Source organism: Myxocyprinus asiaticus, chromosome 49 (genome assembly GCF_019703515.2).
Source record: "Myxocyprinus asiaticus isolate MX2 ecotype Aquarium Trade chromosome 49, UBuf_Myxa_2, whole genome shotgun sequence".
Classification (NCBI taxonomy): Eukaryota; Metazoa; Chordata; class Actinopteri; order Cypriniformes; family Catostomidae; genus Myxocyprinus; species Myxocyprinus asiaticus.
The window spans coordinates 18223632-18245026 of NC_059392.1; the positions used below are offsets into that span (position 1 = coordinate 18223632).

The 21395-nt window shown below is 41.6% G+C and overlaps 1 protein-coding gene across 1 annotated transcript in view; it reads left to right on the top strand.

Moving 5' to 3' along the window:
* Positions 1-14, top strand: part of nppc (natriuretic peptide C) — a 4264-nt gene extending 4250 nt beyond the window's left edge. The window contains exon 3 of the mRNA XM_051693822.1: positions 1-14. This exon is cut by the window's left edge and continues 390 nt beyond it. The gene's annotated coding sequence lies outside the window, so the exon portion shown is untranslated.
* The last annotated feature ends 21381 nt before the right edge of the window (positions 15-21395 follow it).

Consider the following 21395-nt stretch of genomic DNA (forward strand, 5'->3'; position numbering starts at 1 on the left):
AAAAAATGCACAAATTGAGGAAAGAAATCACAAAGTTCCTAAAGTTTATTTTTTGGATAACTAATAATCTCACTTACTAAATGTCTGAAATATTCTTTGGTCTTATGAATCTGAATGTATGTGAAGAGGTCTTTTAACATTGCCTGGTTGTTATATTTTTGTCCTCACCTGAAACAATATGCAAACAATGAAATATGTTGACTCATTCCTCAACCATTTACATCAGAAAGTATTGACGTACATTTTCCCCTCTATTGTAGTGCGATGAATGCGTTTACATGCAAACCAATACGGTAATCACTACCAAATTTAACTTATTCCAGGCATGCGCACAACACTTGCACACATTGCATCATAAGCCGGTAAGAACACCGATAAAGATGTTACCCACATGCAACGCGAAAATGGGGTAATGGGTATAAATCAACATGTGCCTGTTGTTTTGTTCTTAAACCGTTTATGACCTTACCCTCCCAAAGGAAAATGCATTTAATGTGTTCATATAACCACACATGTTGTCGGTTTATAAAACATAATCAGAGTAAGATCGTGCATGTAAACATGCAAACAAATCACACACGTCACCTTTAACCCTCTGAACATTAATAATAATGCATTAAGAAACATCATAGGGCAATACTGAGACAACAGTACTCCATCTAAATAAATGTCTTAAACATTTTTAGGGGCTCGTCTGGCAGAATTGTAGCTTACTAACTATATCTTAAAAAAAAAACATTTTTAAATGTGCATTAGCCTACTCACTACCCTTAAGTATGACCCACTCAGTTGGGAAAATGCTAGATTCATCACAATAATTTAATACTAAATATGTACTTTGATGATTTATCTATATTTGCAGTGCGCTTTTAAAGGAAAATTTCACAGAGAAACAGAAAAAAAAAGTGCATTTGTCTTTGAAAACCAATTTCAAATGACTCACTGTATGGTCTGGGTATAAACAGTGGTCTCAAAAGTATTTTGGACACTTAAGTCACACTTAAAAATGGCTGAATGTCATTGCATTAGATAACAAATCTATTTAATATGTAATAAATAGACATTTTGGTTAACATTCTGGTTACCAAAATGAGGGGAAATTTGAAGTCGGATCACCAAACTAAACAGGAAAGAGACAACCTGAAACAACAAGAATGTTGTGTCGGCTCCAAGCATGAAGAAAAATATAATTAGTAATTAATCAAAAATATGAGAGCTAATTACACTATTCTAATTACTTTCAGTCTTTATTATTACTATGAATTAGCACAAATGAAAGCACTGTATGGGGCTTGTGTAGTGACCAAAAATGTTAAACAAATCAAAACTATCTTAATTGGTCTTTTTCAAAGTAGCCCTTTGTCTAGATTTAATTTAAATATTAAAATTAAATTAAATATTTAGTTTTGTAAATAAATATATACTGTATATAGATATTTGTCTACAAAAGACTAAATGTTTTTGTTAAGATCATGAGAAACTCAAATTCAGTCAAGTTTGTCCAGTCTTTTGACATGTAGTGTATTTTAGCAGTGATTTTATTCATATTGGGTATTTTAACCCCATTTGTCCTTTTTAACCTGAAAATCTCCTTTGAAAGGTAACAATGTCAAAAGTAGTTGTCAAACCATTACAAAGTTCAGAAATATAACTTGAAATCTTAAATGCTGTGTAACTATGTTCTATTTAATATGTCATTCCCATCATTTGGTTTTCAATAATTGTGAATATTAGTTACTGTAATTAATTAATGGCAACAATAGTAACACTATCAGCCTCTAATACTGAAGACAACATTTTGCCAATGAAAACATTAAAAGTCACAATGTAAGTAAATGGAAGAGTTACTTGTTTCAAAGCATTTTAAATTACATTACCCCTAATAGTTGTAACTGCAAGTTGTAACTGCTACCAGTCTGTATTGGTACAGTCTAATGATGCGCCCAAGGGGCCGCAGGCCAACATGCTTCATTTACCATTTAAAATGCAATGTTGCCATCTAGTGGCCACAGGCAATCTCTGCTAAATTTAATATGCTAAAGAATCAGGATGGAGGCATTTGGATACGGAACAGCACAGTGAAATGAACAGACATACAAAGGCACTACACAACAGCACAACAAAACTAGACTTCTGTGGGAAATGCAAGTGGTACTTGCATTAAAGGAATAATTCAACCAAAAATGCCATCCCAGATGTTTACTCACCCTCATGCCATCCTAGATGTGTATGACTTTCTTTCTTCTGCTGAACAAAAAAATTAAGATTTTTAAAAGAACATTTTAGCTCTGTAGGTCCATACAATGCAAGTGAATGGATGCCAAAAATGTGAAGTTCCAAAAAGTATATATAGGTAGCATAAAAGTAATCAATATGACTCCAGTGGTTAAATCCATATCTTCAGAAGTGATATGATTGGTGTGGGTGAGAAACAGATCAAAATTTAAGTCCATTTTTGTTCGAAATTCTTCTCCCTGCCTAGTAAGGGGCGTATGCATGAAGAATGTGAATCAGCAAAAACACAAGATAAAAAATATGAAAGTGAAAGTTACAGTGGAGATTGACTGAGCAGGAAGGAGAATTTATAGTAAAATATTACATAAATATTGATCTGTTTCTCACTCACACCTATCATATCATTTCTGAAGACATCGATTTAACCAGTGGAGTCATATGGATTACTTTTAAGCAGAGCGAAAGTCAAAATGAGCCACAAGTGTGTGTGCGAGTCTGGGTATGTATATATAGGGCTCTGGTTGAAGAGAACGAGACCTCAAACCCAACATTCCATAGGTCTGTGACATCCTCTGTGAAAATATATATATATTTTTTTAACCTGCTAGTGTCACCCCGGCTGTAATATGCTGTTATGAGAAAGAGAGTGCTGCAGCGTCGCGTTGCATCTGGTTAGGACACGGTGTGACATTGGGAATTAGTTTTCTTTCACGTGTTTTTTTTATTTATTTTTTTATTAGGATGTGGTATTTGCAATAAGATCATAGTAACCAAAAGTAAAAGTTCATAGTAAATATTTTTTAATATCTGTGATGTGTGGATTGAAAGCCTTAGCTACGATTTCTGTCTGTTCATGATACAGATTCCTCCTTTATTCCTTTTCAATACTGTTTAGAATGTTTGGGCCATTTAATACGATTTTAAACCAGTTTAATCATCGACACATTATGGGTTTTCATAGAGGTTTTAAACAAATCATCAATGCCAAATCCGTGACCCAGCCTGCTCGCAGCGCTGTTTATGATGAGCGCTCAAGTCCACGTTTAAGTCCACGTGTAAATGCACGTCTCTGTGCTGATCTGTCCACACTGATGAATCCAGGTAGAGCTGTTTCCTTTCGCGTTTTGAACATTTACCGTTTGATATTTCTCATGCACAACAAAAAAACGTCAGTGCACAAGTGCAACAGTGGGTGAAAGTCTTGGGTGCAGTTCCAAGCAACATAACAGTATGATAATTGCAATAAACATCTGATTTACACATAACACAATTTACAATATACACCTAATAATATACAATATACAGTATGTGGGGCTCCAGTGTTGAGGGTCAGTGATGAGGAGATGTTGCTGCCCAATCTAACCACCTGGCATCTGCCTGACAGGAAGTCCAGGATCCAGCTGCACAGTGAGCTGTTTAAGCCCAGAGCCTGGAGTTTCACATCAAGATTGGAGGGCACTCTGGTGTTGAATGCTGAGCTGTAGTCTACAAACAGCATTCTCACATATGTGTTCCTTTTTTCCAGGTGGGAGAGAACAGTGTGTAGTGTAAGTGCAATGGCATCATCAGTGGAGCGGTTGTTGTGGTAAGCAAACTGCAGTGAGTCCAGTGAGGCAGGCAGCACAGAGCAGATGTAATCACTGATTAGCCTCTCAAAGCATTTGAGCAAGTGATTTTGAGTTGCTTTGGTACAGGCACAATGGTGGACATTTTAAAGCATGTGGGGACCACAGACAAGGAGAGGGAAAGGTTGAAAATGTCCGTAAAAACACCAACCAGTTGGTTCGCGCACACTCTGATGATGTGGCCCCGAATGCCGTCTGGACCCGCGGCTTTACGGATATTCACCCATTGGAAGGAACGGGTTATGTCCGCTACAGAGATGGAGAGTGAACTAACCTCTGTTGCTTCGGCCGCGAGAGCTCTCTCTATGAGGGTGGTGTTATTTCCCTCAAAACAAGCATAAAAAGTATTAAGCTCATCTGGGAGAGAAGCAGCGGTGTTCACAGCTGAGTTTTTATTCCCTTTGAAGTCTGTGATGATATTGATTCCCTGCCACATGCTTCTAGAGTCGGTGTTGAACTGTCCTTCAGTCTTGTCCCTATACTGGCGTTTGGCTGCTCTGTTAGTTTTACGGAGGGCATAACTGGCTTGTTTATGCTCCTCCGCATTCCCAGTATTAAAAGCAGAGGTCCGCGCATTAAGTGCAGCACGAACATCGCTATTAATCCACAGTTTCTGGTTAGGGTAGATCTGTATTGTTTTGGTCAGCACTACAACATCTATGCACTTCCTGATGAAACATGTTACGGTATCAGTGTAGACCTCGATGTCATCATCAGAGGTGGACCGGAACATCTCCCAGTCCATGTGATTAAAAAAGTCCTGTAGCATAGATTCTGATTGGTCTGACCAGCCCTGGATCATTCTGAGGGTGGGTGCTTCCTGTTTCAGTTTCTGCCTGTAAGCGGGCAGAAGGAGAATGGAAGAGTGGTCTGATTTGCCAAATGGTGGGCAGTGGAGGGATTTGTAGCCATCCCAGAAGGGCGAGTAGCAATGGTCCAAAACCCAGTCCCCTTGTGTGTTGCAACTGATGTGTTGGAAGTATATTGGTGTGATTGACTTGAAGTTGGCTTTGTTAAAGTCCCCAGTCACAATGAACGCAGCCTCAGGGTGCGCGGTTTCCTGTTCACTTATACTCCAATACAGTTCCTTGAGTGCCCAGTCTGTGTCGGCTTGTAGGGGGATGTATACAGCTGTGATAATGACCACTGTGAATTCCCTCGGTAGCCAGAATGGTCTACACAGAAGCATAAGAAATTCCAGATCAGGAGAGCAGAAAGACTTGATAGAATGTACATTCCTCTGATCACACCAGGATTTGTTGATCATAAAACATACACCACCTCCTCTGTTTTACCTGAGAGGTCTTTTAATCTGTCTGCTCAGTGCAATGAGAACCCCACGGGTTCGATGGCTGAGTCTGGAATCTCCGCAGACATCTAAGTTTCTGTGAGGCAGATAATGCAGCAGTCCCTCATCTCCTGTTGGAAAGAGATCCGCGCTCTCAGCTCACAGAGCTTGTTGTTCAGAGACTGAAGATTTGTCAGTAGAATGCTGGGTAGAGGGGGTCGATTTGCGCGACGTCTTAGTCTGATGAGAACGCCGGCTCTCCTTCCCCTTTTCCGGCTACGCTTCCACGGCCGGGCAGCCCAGACAAAGGGCTCTGCTGTCGTGTTTGAAAACAGCATTGAGGAATTTAAAGTACGGTTTTTGGTGTACTATTGAAGAACCAATGTCCAACAGTGTTTGTCTATCGTAGACAATAAGGCAGATGACATCCAAGATGAAAAACACAAGAATTGTAGACAAAAAAAAAAAAAAGAAACTGCAACATTGGGTCAGAGCTCGCAGCGCAGCAGCCACACTCGGCGCCATCATACTCGCAAAATGCGACCATTTAGTCACAGTCTGGAGAACTGGTTTTGTTTCCTGACACGGTGTCAAAAAACGTGGTGCTCATGCCCTAGAACCTGAAAAAAGAGTGGGATGCAAAGCAACAGTCAAAGACATCCAGGGCATTGCTATGTGGTTGCTATGGGTGGCGGGGATGCTAACCCAAGTCTCTACACTGGTCTCTAGATATGTATGTGTCACGGGTCCATGGTCGGTCAAAGGAGGGGCTAAGCGGGGCATTGCCCCTTGAATTTTCTTGTTCCCCCCTTAAACGTCTGACGCCTCTTGGACCAACGGCGCACCAACCTAAATTATCAAGGAGGAGCACCCCTGGTTACTTTATGGAGGGAAGGACTTACATTACATAAATACATTGAAAAAAATTGGTAAAAGTGGTACTTTTTTTAATTGGGTATTAAAAATCTTGTTTGTGCACACCTTTCAGGTAAGAATTGGGGAAGAATTATCAGCTCCATGAAATTGTTAACAAAATTCCACAAAGCAGTGTAATAAGTCCAGTTTTTTTTTTTTATTTGAATGATGTCTTTGATCAGGTTAAGTAAGATATGGGTTTGGCTCTCTATGCAGGTAATGGATCGTTATGGAAAATAGGTCGAAATATTAAATATAGTTAAAAGTTTACAGGAGACAATCAGACAAGTTGAGAAATTGTCCTTGGATTGGGGTTGCCAAAGATAAATTCTATAATTTTCATAAGGATTTTATAACCTTGAATTTATATGATCAGCCATTGAAAAAAATATCAGAGTTTAAATACCTTGGTTTGTGGTTTGATGAAAGGTTGAACTGGAGGAGGCATATTACAAAAATTGTGTTTAAAGGAATATTCCGGGTTCAATACAACTTAAGCTCAATCGACAGCGTTTGTGGCATAATGTTGATTACCACAAAAATAATTTCAACTTGTCTCTCTTTTCTTTTAAAAAAGCACAGTGATGTACCTATGTTGGACCTCATGTACACAAATAGGAGACAAAGGCAGGCCTACATACAGTCATAAAGCCTGACTGTGGGCTATGAGAACACTCAAAGCCTGATAACAACAACGATGCCAAAATCAAACAAAGGGAGTCCAAAACAGATTACAGATCCTATGAAGCCTTGTTCATTTTACACCTATGTGTGAAATTCTGAAGGATCAAACTCTCAACTCCTATTGGATGAAAGGCATGACAGAACGTGTCCCCCAACCATGACGTCATCGAGAATATAAAACCCGGAAATTCCTTTGATGCTTTGCTTCCAGCGACAGTATTTGCCGCATCTAGCTGCAGCCCTGCAACTCCCAGGTGTAGCCTCGCTGCCCAAGGAAGTAACGTACATACCTGAACTTTGGCCATACGTTCTCCTTCTCACTGTATGAGCTGAGATTTCTCTGTGTTCCACCGAGCAAGCTAACAGATCAAAGGAGACCGCTGAGCAGTCCGTGTCTCACCCATTTGCCTGCAGAAGTGCTGAAAGAAGATTTCTCTTCCCTGTTCAACCGAGTCGACTTCACTAATTTCTCTGCCAGCCACCATACCGCACGCCGACAGAGCGAGGAAACGTCCTCCTGTCAAGAAGTTTATGTCTGTGCACAGAAGTTATAATGTGTTATTCTTGTGTATCAAGATTATTGCTTGTACAGTTTTACAGACCGCCAAGTCCGCTCATTGCTGCTAATATTACTCAAGGTATTATTGTAACATGAATGAGATTTGCTGTGTTGTCGTCCAACCATGTTGGACTATTTGTACATTTCCGCCATTGCAGGTGAGACCGGCACACAGAGTTTATCCATTAAAGAACCAACGACTGCGGCGGACGGGTTAAAAGCTGAGTGATAAAACTAACGGTTGTCTTCTCTCCCACGATCACTAAAACCGGCTTCGGTGCCCTCACTCTGTTCTCTCTCTCTCGTGCTAACCGCACACACACACGACCCATCACAAACATACCCGCACACACATTTGGTGAGCAGATAACTTGGCGATAGAGCCCCGCTTTGTCCTTAAGTTATCGTACCAGTGGAGACATGCGTTAAACAGGCAGATACCATTAATCAGTCTCTCCGCTCACATTCGCAGCCACATTCACTGGCCGGAAACCTCGTGTGACATACTCTCCATGTCCGCCATTTTGTGCCCTCCTTCTCTCCTTACACACACACACACACACACATAATTTCCTCTCATGTATTATAGGCTTGTTTGTTACCATATCTAATCATGTTACTGTTTAGTTCGTAGTTGGAAGTCGGAAGTTTATCGACAACATTGTATTGATTATTAATTGATATTACTGCATCAATAAACTTTGTTATACTTTAAAGAGAAGTGTTTTGGTATTGTTCTGCATGCAATAACTTCCTGTGGCCAACCTCCTGGTGTACGAAGATCTGAAGAAACCCATCCTGCAATTGGTCGGCCGAAGCCCAGAGCAACAACACCAAAACTTCCACTCACTGACGCTCGGCCGCCCGTTCGCATTCGCTCGACAGCTCTGTGACACCTGCTGAAGGCGGCTGCTGGCTGAAGATCACAACGCTGAGGAGATACTCGATCTGGTGGTATTAGAGCAGTTCATCGCCTGGGTACCAAAAGGGACGGCAGAGTGGGTCCAGTGCCACCGACCGGCATTGCTGGATGTGGCAGTCCAGCTGGCTGAGGACCATATGGAGGCGTATTCAGAGGCCGGTGAGCCCTCTTCTTCTCTCTCTCTCTCTCTCTCTCTCTCTTCCTCTGTCTCTCCTCCCTCACCCTCTCCTTCCCCTCGTCCTGTTCCTATTGCCCAAAAAAAATTCCAACCCCAAAACAGGTTCCCTGGTCCAGTGGGCCGTTCAACCTGCTGGTTTTCCCTAACCCTCTCTGCTGTCCCCCACAGGCTGGTGAATCTGCTGGTGCGGGAGTGGGTGTGAGTCTGGGCCGGTCTGCTGGAGCTGCGGGGAACCTGGACATTTCCAGGACCGATGCCCCACGATGGAGGTGGAGACATTGGTCTGGATCCCCGACCTACATAAGGCCAAAGTTTCCAACAGGTGGCATCGCAGACTTTAGAAAATGGGTCAACAGACGTGGGTTCGTGGGACACTGCGTGCCAGCCCCCTAAACATTTTCGAAGACAATTGAAAATGATGGAAAATTTTTGGGGGGCCCGCGGGGACAATCTGAGATGACGAGTTGACCCTAAAGACCTAGGTCTATTAACCCTGTGTCCACAAACATACTAAATGTCCATTTACAATTTACTGAATAGACCTGCTAATGTATTGTGTTGGTCTATTAGCCCTGTCCACCAAAATACTAAATGTCAATTTCCAGTTTATTTTATAGGTCTCTTCACCCTGAGTCCACCAACATACTAAATGTCAATTTCCAGTTTATTGAACAGACCTGCTAATATATTGTGTTGATCTATTAGCCCTGTCCACCAACATGCAAAATGAAAATTTCCAATTTATTGTATTGGTCTCTTCATCCTATGTCCACCAACATACTAAATGTCCATTTCTAATTTATTGAATAGACCTGCTGATGTGTAGGGCTTTACTGGTTGTTTAGATCAGTGTTACTATCAGAAATAATTAATAATTATTTCTTTAGTTATTAATTATTATTTAAATTAATTAATTGAGTCTAACTCATTAAAACCTCATATGGGGCTCCAGTAAATGTAGTGCGCTACGTTTAGGAGTGGGTTTGGTTATTAGCAATAATTAACAATTATCAAAGATAATCATTAATTATTAAAATCAATAAAACATTGATGAGAATCAATGTTAGCTTTTTTAATCCTTTAAATCAACAATTATCAAATATAATCACCAATCATTAACATCGATGAAACATTAATTAAAATTAACACAAGCTTATTGATCCCTCAAATTCAACAATCATCAAAGATAATTATCAATTATCAAAAATCAATAGAATATTAATAAGGATTACTATTGCCGGGGCACCACCCTGGAATCAGGGACTAATAACCAGATAGTATAACAGTCTCAATATTAGATTGTTTTCTTAGGAAAATCGACATCCGAAGAATATCGATTTTCAGAAAAAAAAACAATGAATGAAGGCTTGAATCCGAGCGCTGACATCCCATCAGCATGTGACATAGGTGTATGCAAAACAAACCAAAACACTTCTCTTTGAAATATAACAAAGTTTATCTATGCAATAATACCAATTAATAATTAATACAATGCAGTCAATAAACTTCCGACTTACAACTACAAACTAAACAGTGATATGATTAGATATGGAAATCAAAATAATCCTGTAACACATGAGGGTGTGTGTGTGAGAAAGAGAGTATGTGTGTGTGTGTGTGTGTACTCTCGTGGAGAGTATGTCACACGAGACTTCCGACCAGAGAAAATGGCCGCGAATGTGGGCGGAGAGAAACCAGTCAATGGTGTCTGCCAGTTTACCGCGTGTATCCGCTTGTATGATAGCTTAGGAACAAAGCTGAGCTTTATCACGAAGCTATCTACTAACCAAAAATGTGTGCGAGAATGTTTGTGAGGGGTCGCGTGTGTGTGTGGTTAGTACGAGAGAGAGAGAGAGAATAAAGTGACGGCCCCAAAGCCGGTTTCGCGATCACTCAGAGACGCGGTGGATGGCTCGTAAACCATCCCGTGGTCTTTGATTCTTTAATGGATAAACTCAGTGTGCTGGTCTCAACCGCGATGGTGGAAATGCACAACAGTCCAATGTGGTTGGACTACAACACAGCAAATCCCAATCGTGATAATTAATACCTTGAGTATTAATCACAATGAGCGGAATGTATCCCCTTTTCTCCCAATTTGGAATGCAACAAAGAATATCAGTGTGTGGTGTGTGATTCGCTGGCTGGGGAGGTGGTGCCAGAGCCGTGTATGTCAGCTCCACATCAGGAGGACGTAAGGGAGGGGGAAGTCTCAGCTTCCCTCACCCTTAGAGGATTCCCTGCAGTGGATTTCCCTCTAAAGTAGATGCGAGACGAAACCCTTAGGCACACCTTCGACCAAGTGAGGGTGACCGATGGTCAACATCTCCAGCCAGACATTGCACTCTCATATCAGTATTTTTCAATGATCAAAGATCAGGTGTATCGAGTGATGCAGGACACTCAGACAAAGGAGCATACAACCCAATATTTTGTACTGAAGAGTCTGGAAATGTTATTCCAGATGGCTCATTGTAATCCGATGGTTGGTCACATAGGACAGGAAAAGACACTGAACTGTCAAATAGCCCTTTCTCTTGGCCAGGCATTCAAAGGGATGTTCGCAGGTGGTGTGCGGCATGTTGTGAATGTCAGCTGGTGAATCTGCCGGCCACCCCAAAAGTGCCATTGCCCCCTTCCGTTAATCGAGGTCCCTTTCAAAAGAATTGGTATGGACTTCGTCGGGCCATTTGAGTGAACGGCACACGAGCATCACTTTGTGTTGGTTCTGGTGGACTATGCAACGCACCTGCGGCATCTGAGGGTTGTCCTGAGGTCGTTGAGATGGGCGGGACTCACGGCAAACCCAAAGAAGTGCACAATTGGACTACAAATCCATGAAGCCTTGCTCACTAAAGGATCGAACTCTCAACTCCTATTGGATTAGGCACACAACAGAACGTCCCTCAAACATGACATCATCAGGAGTTGAAATACCTCTGAAATGTTTCGTGAGTTGCTTCCAGCGACTTTGCTTGCAGTGTGTGGACGCAGTTCAACGCTGCTTTCACGTGCAACCTCGTGGCACAAGGAAGTAACGTCCGACTTGAAACTGTAGCCATACAATCTCCATCTCGCTGGAGAGTTGAGATTACTCTGTGCTCATCCGAACACTCTAACGGATCCGAAGGAGACCGCCGAGCAATTCGCATCTTCATCCGTTTGCCTACAGAAGTGAAGAGATTAAAGATTTCTCTTCCATCTTCAATCAAGTCGACATTTCTGAGTTCTCCGCAAGCCCGCCGAGAATCAACAGCCGTACCGCCCGCCGACAGAGCGAGGAAACGGCCTCCCGTCATCACCATCAAGGAACCGGGTCAGAGTTAAAGGACGGAGGAAAACACATTCTACCTGTGTCCTCATGCGATTCAAGTAAGAGGTTCACGTCTGGGCAGAGATAGAATATTATAGTGTGTTATTCTTGTGTTTCAAGGTTTTTGCTTGTACAGTTTACGGACCGCCATGTCCGCTCATTATTAATACTCAGGGTATTAATTATCACAAATTTGTTTTACTGTATTGTGCTCCAACCAAATTGGATTGTTGTGCAATTTCGCCATCGCGGGTGAGACAGCAACTGAGTTCAACCATTAAAGAGTCAAATAATGCGGGACTGTTTACGAGCCATCCACTGTGTCTCTGAGTGATAAACTGACAGCTGTTTTCTCTCCCACGATCGCGAAATCGGCTTTAGGGCCGTCACTTCTCTCTCTCTCTCTCTCTCTTACTAACCACACCCCCCCCCCCCCACACACACACACACCCACCTTATGTGTTATAGGATTATTTTTATTTCCATATCTAATCATATCACTGTTTAGTTTGTAGTTGTAAGTCGGAAGTTTATTGACTGCATTGTATTAATTATTAATTGATATTTCTGCATAAATTAACATTTGTTTATATTACAAAGAGAAGTGTTTTGGTTTGTTTTGCATATGCCTGTGTCATGCTGACGGGATGTCAGAGCTCGGATTCAAACCTTCATTCATTGATTTTTTTCCCGAAAATCAATATTCTTCAGATGCCGATTTTCCTAAGAAAACAATCTAATATTGAGACTGTTTTACTATTTGGTTATTAGTCCCTAATTCCAGGGTGGTGCCCCGTCAATGTTAATCCTTATTAATATTCTACTGATTTTTGATAATTGATAATTATCTTTGATGATTGAATTTGAATGATCAATAAGCTAGTGTTAATTTTAATTAATGTTTCATCGATGTTAACAATTAATGATTATCTTTGATAGTTGTTGATTTAAAGGATTTTAAAAAGCTAACATTGATTCTCATCAATGTTCTATTGATTTTAATAATAATTAATAATTGTCTTTGATAATTATTAATTATTGCTAATAACCAAACTTGCTCCTAAACGTAGCACACTACATTTACTGGAGCCCCATATGAGGTTTTAATGAGTTAGATCCAATTAATTAATTTAAATATTAATTAATAACTACAGAAATAATTATTAATTATTTCTGATAGTAACACTGATCTAAACAACCGGTAAAGCCCAACACCCCTCACTCATGGAGACATGGTCGATTGCGTCTCGTGGTGACACGCGGCTGCCTAGCCATTAGGAAAACACCTGTTTTTTATCAGAAAGTCATCGCGCTCGGTCAAGTGACCATATGTAAAGTTGTCATGACGGACATGTCCAACACGGGCTCAAGAGCCCTGTGCGATGGACGTCCAGCCTTCGGCACCTGGACAGGTGTGCGATCGGCGTGGCACATAAATTACCTGGAATAGCTTGCGGTCTTCTTTGTCTGAGAGCCTTTTGGTCCTGTTATACAAGGCTTTCACGTACTGATCTGATCAGATAGTACTGCATTCGGGGTGTATATAAACTGCCAGGGGGGAGTTCGGTCGCATCCAATCATGAACTTGGCTTGCTAGCTATTCCTCTGGTGTGAGAGGCAGCTCCTGTTGATATGTGCAACACATGTCCCTGGATGCCTAAACTGCGGCACAGATCTGCTCCCGCATTGGGTGTGATAAAAAGGGGAATGGAGACTCCATCCTCAGATGGTTCTGATCATGTGGGACCTGTTCGGGGAAGCTGAGGTGGACCTGTTTGCCTCCCTGGAGACCATGCATTGTCGTCTCTTGTACTCCTTGGCTCAGGCTCCCCTGGGCTTGGATGCCCTATCTCAGAAGTGGCCAGTGAAAAACAAATATGCATTCCCTCCCGTTCATGTGCTTCAACAAGTGTTGTGCAAAGTCTGGGAAGACAGGGAAACCGTGTTGTTGGTTGCGCCGGAGTGGCCCAACTGCCCTTGGTTATTCTATATATACATACAGGTGCATCTCAATAAATTAGAATGTCATGGAAAAGTTCATTTATTTCAGTAATTCAACTCAAATTGTGAAACTCGTGTATTAAATAAATTCAGTGCACACAGACTGAAGTAGTTTAAGTCTTTGGTTTTTTTAATTGTGATGATTTTGGCTCACATTTAACAAAAACCCACCAATTCACTATCTCAAAAAATTAGAATACATCAGAAGACCAATAAAAAAAAACATTTTTAATGAATTGTTGGCCTTCTGGAAAGTATGTTCATTTACTGTATATGTACTCAATACTTGGTAGGGGCTCCTTTTGCTTTAATTACTGCCTCAATTCGGCGTGGCATGGAGGTGATCAGTTTGTGGCACTGCTGAGGTGGTATGGAAGCCCAGGTTTCTTTGACAGTGGCCTTCAGCTCATCTGCATTTTTTGGTCTCTTGTTTCTCATTTTCCTCTTGACAATACCCCATAGATTCTCTATGGGGTTCAGGTCTGGTGAGTTTGCTGGCCAGTCAAGCACACCAACACCATGGTCATTTAACCAACTTTTGGTGCTTTTGGCAGTGTGGGCAGGTGCCAAATCCTGCTGGAAAATGAAATCAGCATCTTTAAAAAGCTGGTCAGCAGAAGGAAGCATGAAGTGCTCCAATATTTCTTGGTAAACGGGTGCAGTGACTTTGGTTTTCAAAAAACACAATGGACCAACACCAGCAGATGACATTGCTCCCCAAATCATCACAGACTGTGGAAACTTAACACTGGACTTCAAGCAACTTGGGCTATGAGCTTCTCCACCCTTCCTCCAGACTCTAGGACCTTGGTTTCCAAATGAAATATAAAACTTGCTCTCATCTGAAAAGAGGACTTTGGACCACTGGGCAACAGTCCAGTTCTTCTTCTCCTTAGCCCAGGTAAGACGCCTCTGACGTTGTCTGTGGTTCTGAAGTGGCTTAACAAGAGGAATACAACAACTGTAGCCAAATTCCTTGACATGTCTGTGTGTGGTGGCTCTTGATGCCTTAACCCCAGCCTCAGTCCATTCCTTGTGAAGTTCACCCAAATTCTTGAATCGATTTTGCTTGACAATCATAAGGCTGCGGTTCTCTTGGTTGGTTGTGCATCTTTTTCTTCCACACTTTTTTCTTCCACTCAACTTTCTGTTAACATGCTTGGATACAGCACTCTGTTAACAGCCAGCTACTTTGGCAATGAATGTTTGTGGCTTACCCTCGTTGTGAAGAGTGTCAATGATTGTCTTCTGGACAACTGTCAGATCAGCAGTCTTCCCCATGATTGTGTAGCCTAGTGAACCAAACTGAGAGACCATTTTGAAGGCTCAGGAAACCTTTGCAGGTGTTTTGAGTTGATTAGCTGATTGGCATGTCACCATATTCTAATTTTTTGAGACAGTGAATTGGCAGGTTTTTGTTAAATGTGAGCCAAAATCATCACAATAAAAAGAACCAAAGACTTAAACTACTTCAGTCTGTGTGCATTGAATTTATTTAATACACGAGTTTCACAATTTGAGTTGAATTACTGAAATAAATGAACTTTTCCACGACATTCTAATTTATTGAGATGCACCTGTATATAAGGGACAATGTATAAAAGCAAAATAAACCCTGACAGGGTTTTATTTTTAAAAAACAACCGACTGACTACATTATCCCACTTTTTACATAGCTGGTAAACAAATAATTAAATAAATGGAAATAATGTATTGATTTCCATCGAAATTATGTAATTATGTGAGCAGAAAGAAACTGCTGAACAGCTGAATTCCCCCTAATGACTGACTGCTCATTATCCAGCTTATTACAAGACTATTCGCCAAATAAATAAATAAATGTACATGAAGCATTGATTTGAGATGAAATTCTTTTATTTATTCTTTTAGAAATCGCACAGTTATCCAAGAAGTAGGAAAGATGACTCACAATACCTGGATGACCAGTCTAATGACTTAATCTGCAGCAGTGCGGTTGCTATTCCAAGGGCAAGGATTTGGCTGGAACATTGCAGTGTGAAGCATTTATCCATGTTTCCATCGATCATGGTATAAATAAAGGAGCAGTTATACTTGCTTGTTTTGATTACTGGGGGCTTTCTTCAGGATATAGCAAAGCTCTGACATCTTTATGGAACTTTTCTTTTGTATCACTCTGCAGCATCCATAGCTGACAGTCAGTCTTATTGCCTAGAAACGTTCTGTTCACTGTTTACTGGCAGGGACTATAGCGTCTGGTGGAAGGATGGCATTTAATGACATGAAAATAATCTGTGGTGAATTTGCGGCAGGTTTGCAGCAAATTTGCCATGAACTCTCTATATTTGTAAGGGAGGAAAGAGGATAGTAAAAAGTCGGACAAAAGGCAGAATTGAACCCAGGTCATCCGCACTAAAAAAATACATTCACAGCAACGATACACCCCACACCACTGCATCGACACAAGGGGCTTTCACCAGACTATTGGTGTGCAAATAGCCACACTGTGTGGTAGGTGCTATTTACACCTAGTGCAAATAGTCACTCCATTATAAATAATTTGAGGGAGCTTAGATTTAACAAGCTCCAATAGTCACATATAGCTTGTAGTTTAACTAGTTAATTTCTCCACAGTAAAGTGTAGCATTCAGCTTATCAATTTTAATTTAGCAATTTCTTTCTTTAGAGTAATTTGTCGCTAGTGTAACGATGTTGGCTGGAACTGCTGACAATGATGATGATGATGACGTGAAGATAAGGAACCCAAGTGCAGTTTATTTATAAACGTGAACCAAAAAACCCTAACTAGAAACATGAAACATAAATCATAAACATGAACTTGACTATAACCTGACTAGACTTGACTTGGCTTGACTTGACTATGGCTTGACAAACACATACAATCACATTCAATACTAGACCACTAGACAATGCAAACATAAGGGCTTAAATACAAGACATGGGAGAACATAAACCAATGAACAAACAGAACTCATAACAAGCTAATTAAACAATAAACCAATGAAAACATGACACATGAACATGGAGGGAAAACAGAAATCACATGACAAGGGAAACAGGAACACATGACATGAAACAGGAACTAGAATTTCAAAATAAAAGACATGAATCAACAGAATACACATGACATATCCCCCCCACTAAGGGGTGGCTCCCGACACCCCAACACATAAACAAAACACGTAAAACATGACATAAATTCAAAGTTCTGTAGGGAGCGGGGAGGGGGTGTCTTGAGGCGTGGGGCGTGGCGTGGCGTGGCGAGTAAGGGCGAGGGGCATGGGACCAGGGCAAAGTCCGTGGGGGGTGAAGCCATGAGAGGCTCGAGGGGTGGAGCCATGGAAGGTGGAGCCGTGAGAGGCTCGAGGGGCGGAGCCATGGAATGTGGAGCCGTGAGAGGCTCGAGGGGCGGAGCCATGGAATGTGGAGCCGTGAGAGGCTCGAGGGGCGGAGCCATGGAATGTGGAGCCGTGAGAGGCTCGAGGGGCGGAGCCATGGAATGTGGTGCCCGGAGAGTAGCCAAAGACTCGAAGGGCCAGGGTGGAGCTGATGGCAGGGAGGACCAAGGCGGTGCTGGAGGCTCGGAGGAGCAAGGCAGAGCTGAGGGATCGGAAGACTGAGGTGGAGCCGGAGGGACGAGGGACCCCGGCACAGATGACAAGCTGAAGGACCGTAGTGGAGCCGAGGGAATGCCGAGCTGAGGCAATGTCGAGGGACCGACAGGCCAAGGCGAAGTCCAGGGCTCAGAGGGTCCAGGCGGGATCGGAGGGCAGAAAGTTCCTCTTGCCTGCTCAGGAGAACTAAGGGTGGGTATAAGGGTGGGAACCATCTCCAGGTCCCACTGCTCAGGTGTGACTGTGACATGGCATGGAGCAGGCTGAGGCGTTGCTGTGACGTGGCATGGAGCAGGCTGAGGCGTTGCTGTGATGTGGCATGGAGCAGGCTGAGGCATTGCTGTGACGTGGAACTTTGGCACGGCGGCGGCCATGACGTGGAACTCTGGCTCGGCGGCGGCCATGACGTGGAACTCTGGCTCGGCATCCGCCTCCCCCACAGTGAACGGGGAACCAATGAACCGTAGGGCGAGTTCGATATATTGAGCCAGGCTGAGGGAACTGCGACCGCCAGGCATCAAAAAAGAAATGGACTCATTCAGTCCAAATCTAAAACAGTCTTTGAGGGCAACCTCATTAAAGTCCACCTGGCAGGCTAGACCGCAGAAGTCCTCGACATAGTCCTCCAGGGGACGATTGCCCTGACGAAGGCGCAGAAGTAAAACTGCTGGGTTCATGGGTGGTCAAGTATTCTGTAACGTATGCTGGATGCTGACAATGATGATGACGATGACGTGAAGATAAAGAACCCAAGTGCAGTTTATTTATAAACGTGAACCAAAAAACCCTAAACTCGGCTTGACTACGGCTTGACTACGGCTTGACTACGGCTTGACTACGGCTTGACTACGGCTTGACTACGGCTTGACTACGGCTTGACTACGGCTTGACTAACACATACAATCACATTCAATACTAGACCACTAGACAATGCAAACATGAGGGCTTAAATACAAGACATGGGAGAACATAAACCAATGAACAAACAGAACTCATAACAAGCTAATTAAACAATAAACCAATGAAAACATGACACATGAACATGGAGGGAAAACAGAAATCACATGACAAGGGAAACAGGAACACATGACATGAAACAGGAACTAGAATTTCAAAATAAAAGACATGAATCAACAGAATACACATGACAGCTAGCTACATTTTTTAAGTAGCGTACTCAACACTGAATAGATCCTAATAGACCCTATTTTCATTAAAGGAATAGTTCACACAAAAATGATAATTCTCTCATCATTTAGTCACCCTCATGCCATCTCAAACTCGTATGATTTTCTTTATTCTTCGGAAGAATGTATGAGGTGTTTTTATCCATACAATGCAAGTCAATAGGTTCCAAAAGAACATATGGGCAGCATAAAGGTAATCCATATGACTCAAGTGGTTTAATCCATGTCTTCTGCAGTGGTATAATCACTTTGTTTGCAAAATAAACCAAAATTTAAGACAGTGATTATTTGACGCTACACGCGGTTGCCAGGTACTCATTCCCAGTATCGTTATACATCAATAAGGTATTGGATTTTAATTTTCTTGTGTTTATCATCAGCCTTTTGGCGACTGCCACACATTTGAAAAGTATAAAAAAATAAAAAAAAACTCACCATCCACAAATCCATTTTAACTCATGTCTGCATAAGTGTGTGAACAAGCTTCTTTCATAAACACGCCAAGAAGACTGCAGATGTCAAGATTAATAGTACATAAGGACATACATTTTGGTCTGTTTCTCACGCAAAGGAATCGTATTGCTTCAGAAGACATGGATTAAACTACTCGAGTCATATAGATTACTTTTAGAGCTTGGAAGTGTTAGACATATATACATCCATATATCTTAGTTTGTGTTCCACACAAGAAAGAAAGTCATACGAGTTTGAGGCAGCATGATGAGTAAATGATGAGGGACACAGTTTATATTAGGTGTCTTTAACTACTGTGTACTTAAAGGGTCATAAAACACTACAACAAATTTTTTGAGATGTTAACAGGTGTATATGTCTTGCACACAAGGACAGAGAATGTCAATATTCCTTTTTTTATTTATTTATTTTTCTCTCCCCTTTCCTCCTCAATTTGGAATGCCCAATTCCCAATGCACTCTAAGTCAACGTGGTGGCGTAGTGATTCACCTCAATCCAGATGGCGGAGGATGAATCTCAGTTGCCTCCGCATCTGAGACTGTCAATCCACGCACAACTCACCACGCGCCCCACCGAGAGCGAGAACCACACATTATAGCAACCACAGGAAGGTTACCCCATGTGACTCTACCCTCCCTAGCAACCGGGCCAATTTGGTTGCTTAGGAGACCTGGCTGGAGTCACTCAGCACACCCTGGATTTGAACTCGTGACTCCAGGGGTATTAGTCAGCGTCAATACTCACTGAGCTACCCAGGCCCCCAACATTCATTATTTTTAATTTCACGAGGAAAAGGGTTCATTTAGGGATTTTTTGAGGGGCTATTTTCATCTTCCGGGTTTGAAATGAACATTGAGTCAATGTCACAGGTCATGATGGTGGTTTAGGCTTTCCATTGAATTTCAGCAAATCTACATCACGGGTGTTCTCAATATTATTCATAAGAAGGCGTGACCTTTCCCCTTTGACAAGCGAGTCGTTGCCATACACGTGACCAAGCGCTTTAAAGTCTCAAGTGCCATCAGTCAGTTGAGAGAATTGATAGTACCATTACGCAAGTCTCCCCCGCGCTGCTGACAGAGGGACAGGACAGGCTTTCAGTCAAAGGCAACACCTTTTAAATGTCCATGCAGCATTCATTTGTTAACGTGAGTGTTTTGTGATATGCAGTGATGTGTGGTGTCTCTGACTGGGACTCGTTAGAGATGCGGTTTACATTGATTGTCCCAGACACAAATGCTATCTATCCATCCCTAGTGTAATGTGTTAACCTATCTAAGCACTTATATTTGTAAATCATCGTCTTAGAATAAGTCTCAAAAGTTATTAAAGTGTAAACATAAACATATTTTTGATACAGTGCACATGGCTTGGCATTTATTGCGTATTAAATTACAGATATAAATTACCAGTGTGAGTAATTACCAGTGAGACGCATCAGTGTCAGCAGTTCAGGTTAAGTGTTTTAGTGTCATGTAAAATGTCAGTATATAACTAAACATGCAATATTTGCCCACTATTTTATGATTGAAATGTTCAACAGACCAACAGTCATTTCCAGTGGTGCAAACTATTCACCATTTGGCAAAATTTGCCATTTTTAATTTAAAATATGTCACGAATAGTACAGTACGTGATTCATAAGTCATTCATAATTTTGAATGTGAAAACATTAACAGAGCTGTTTTCAGCATGTGGTTATCTGGTAAGTTTCTGAAGTAACTTTTTAGAAAATTCACTTGATATTGTCTTAGAAATTTATTGTAACAGATTCGAGGAATGAGGAAGCGGGAGATGGCGAATCCAACTCAAAGGTAAATTTATTTATACACCAAAACACGTTCGCTTTACTGCTTAACGGTGAAGCTCAGACATAAACTCAAACGATAGCTGCACTGACACACAAAAACACATACACACACACACACACACACGCGCGTGCAGGCTCGGCTCTCTCTCCCTCACTCTGAGGTCTGGCCCCTTTTATTCCCCACCCCCAGCAATTACCAGCAATTTATCTCAGGTGAAAACCCTTACCACTTCCTCTCTCCCCAGACAACGGCTCGACCACGCCGTCACCTCCACAATGATCTATAACACAAAGTAGAGTGTTTTCATCCTCAGATTAAAACTAGAACATGGTGAGACCTGTGACTTGTGACTTCAGTTGAGTTTTTAGATTGTGGCAAGGACAGTGTCATATATTCTTAATACAAATATTATTAGGTAATAATTTAAAATAAATGTAAGATTTTCTAAATAATTTCTTTGTCTTTAATTAATTCTGAATTTTGTACAGCATCTTCAAGAGTCTTCTTTTAAAAGAGACCATTTTATTTTGAGGATGAGCCCCCAGTTAAAGGAGTAGTTCACCTAAAAATTGAAAATGTACTTGTACTC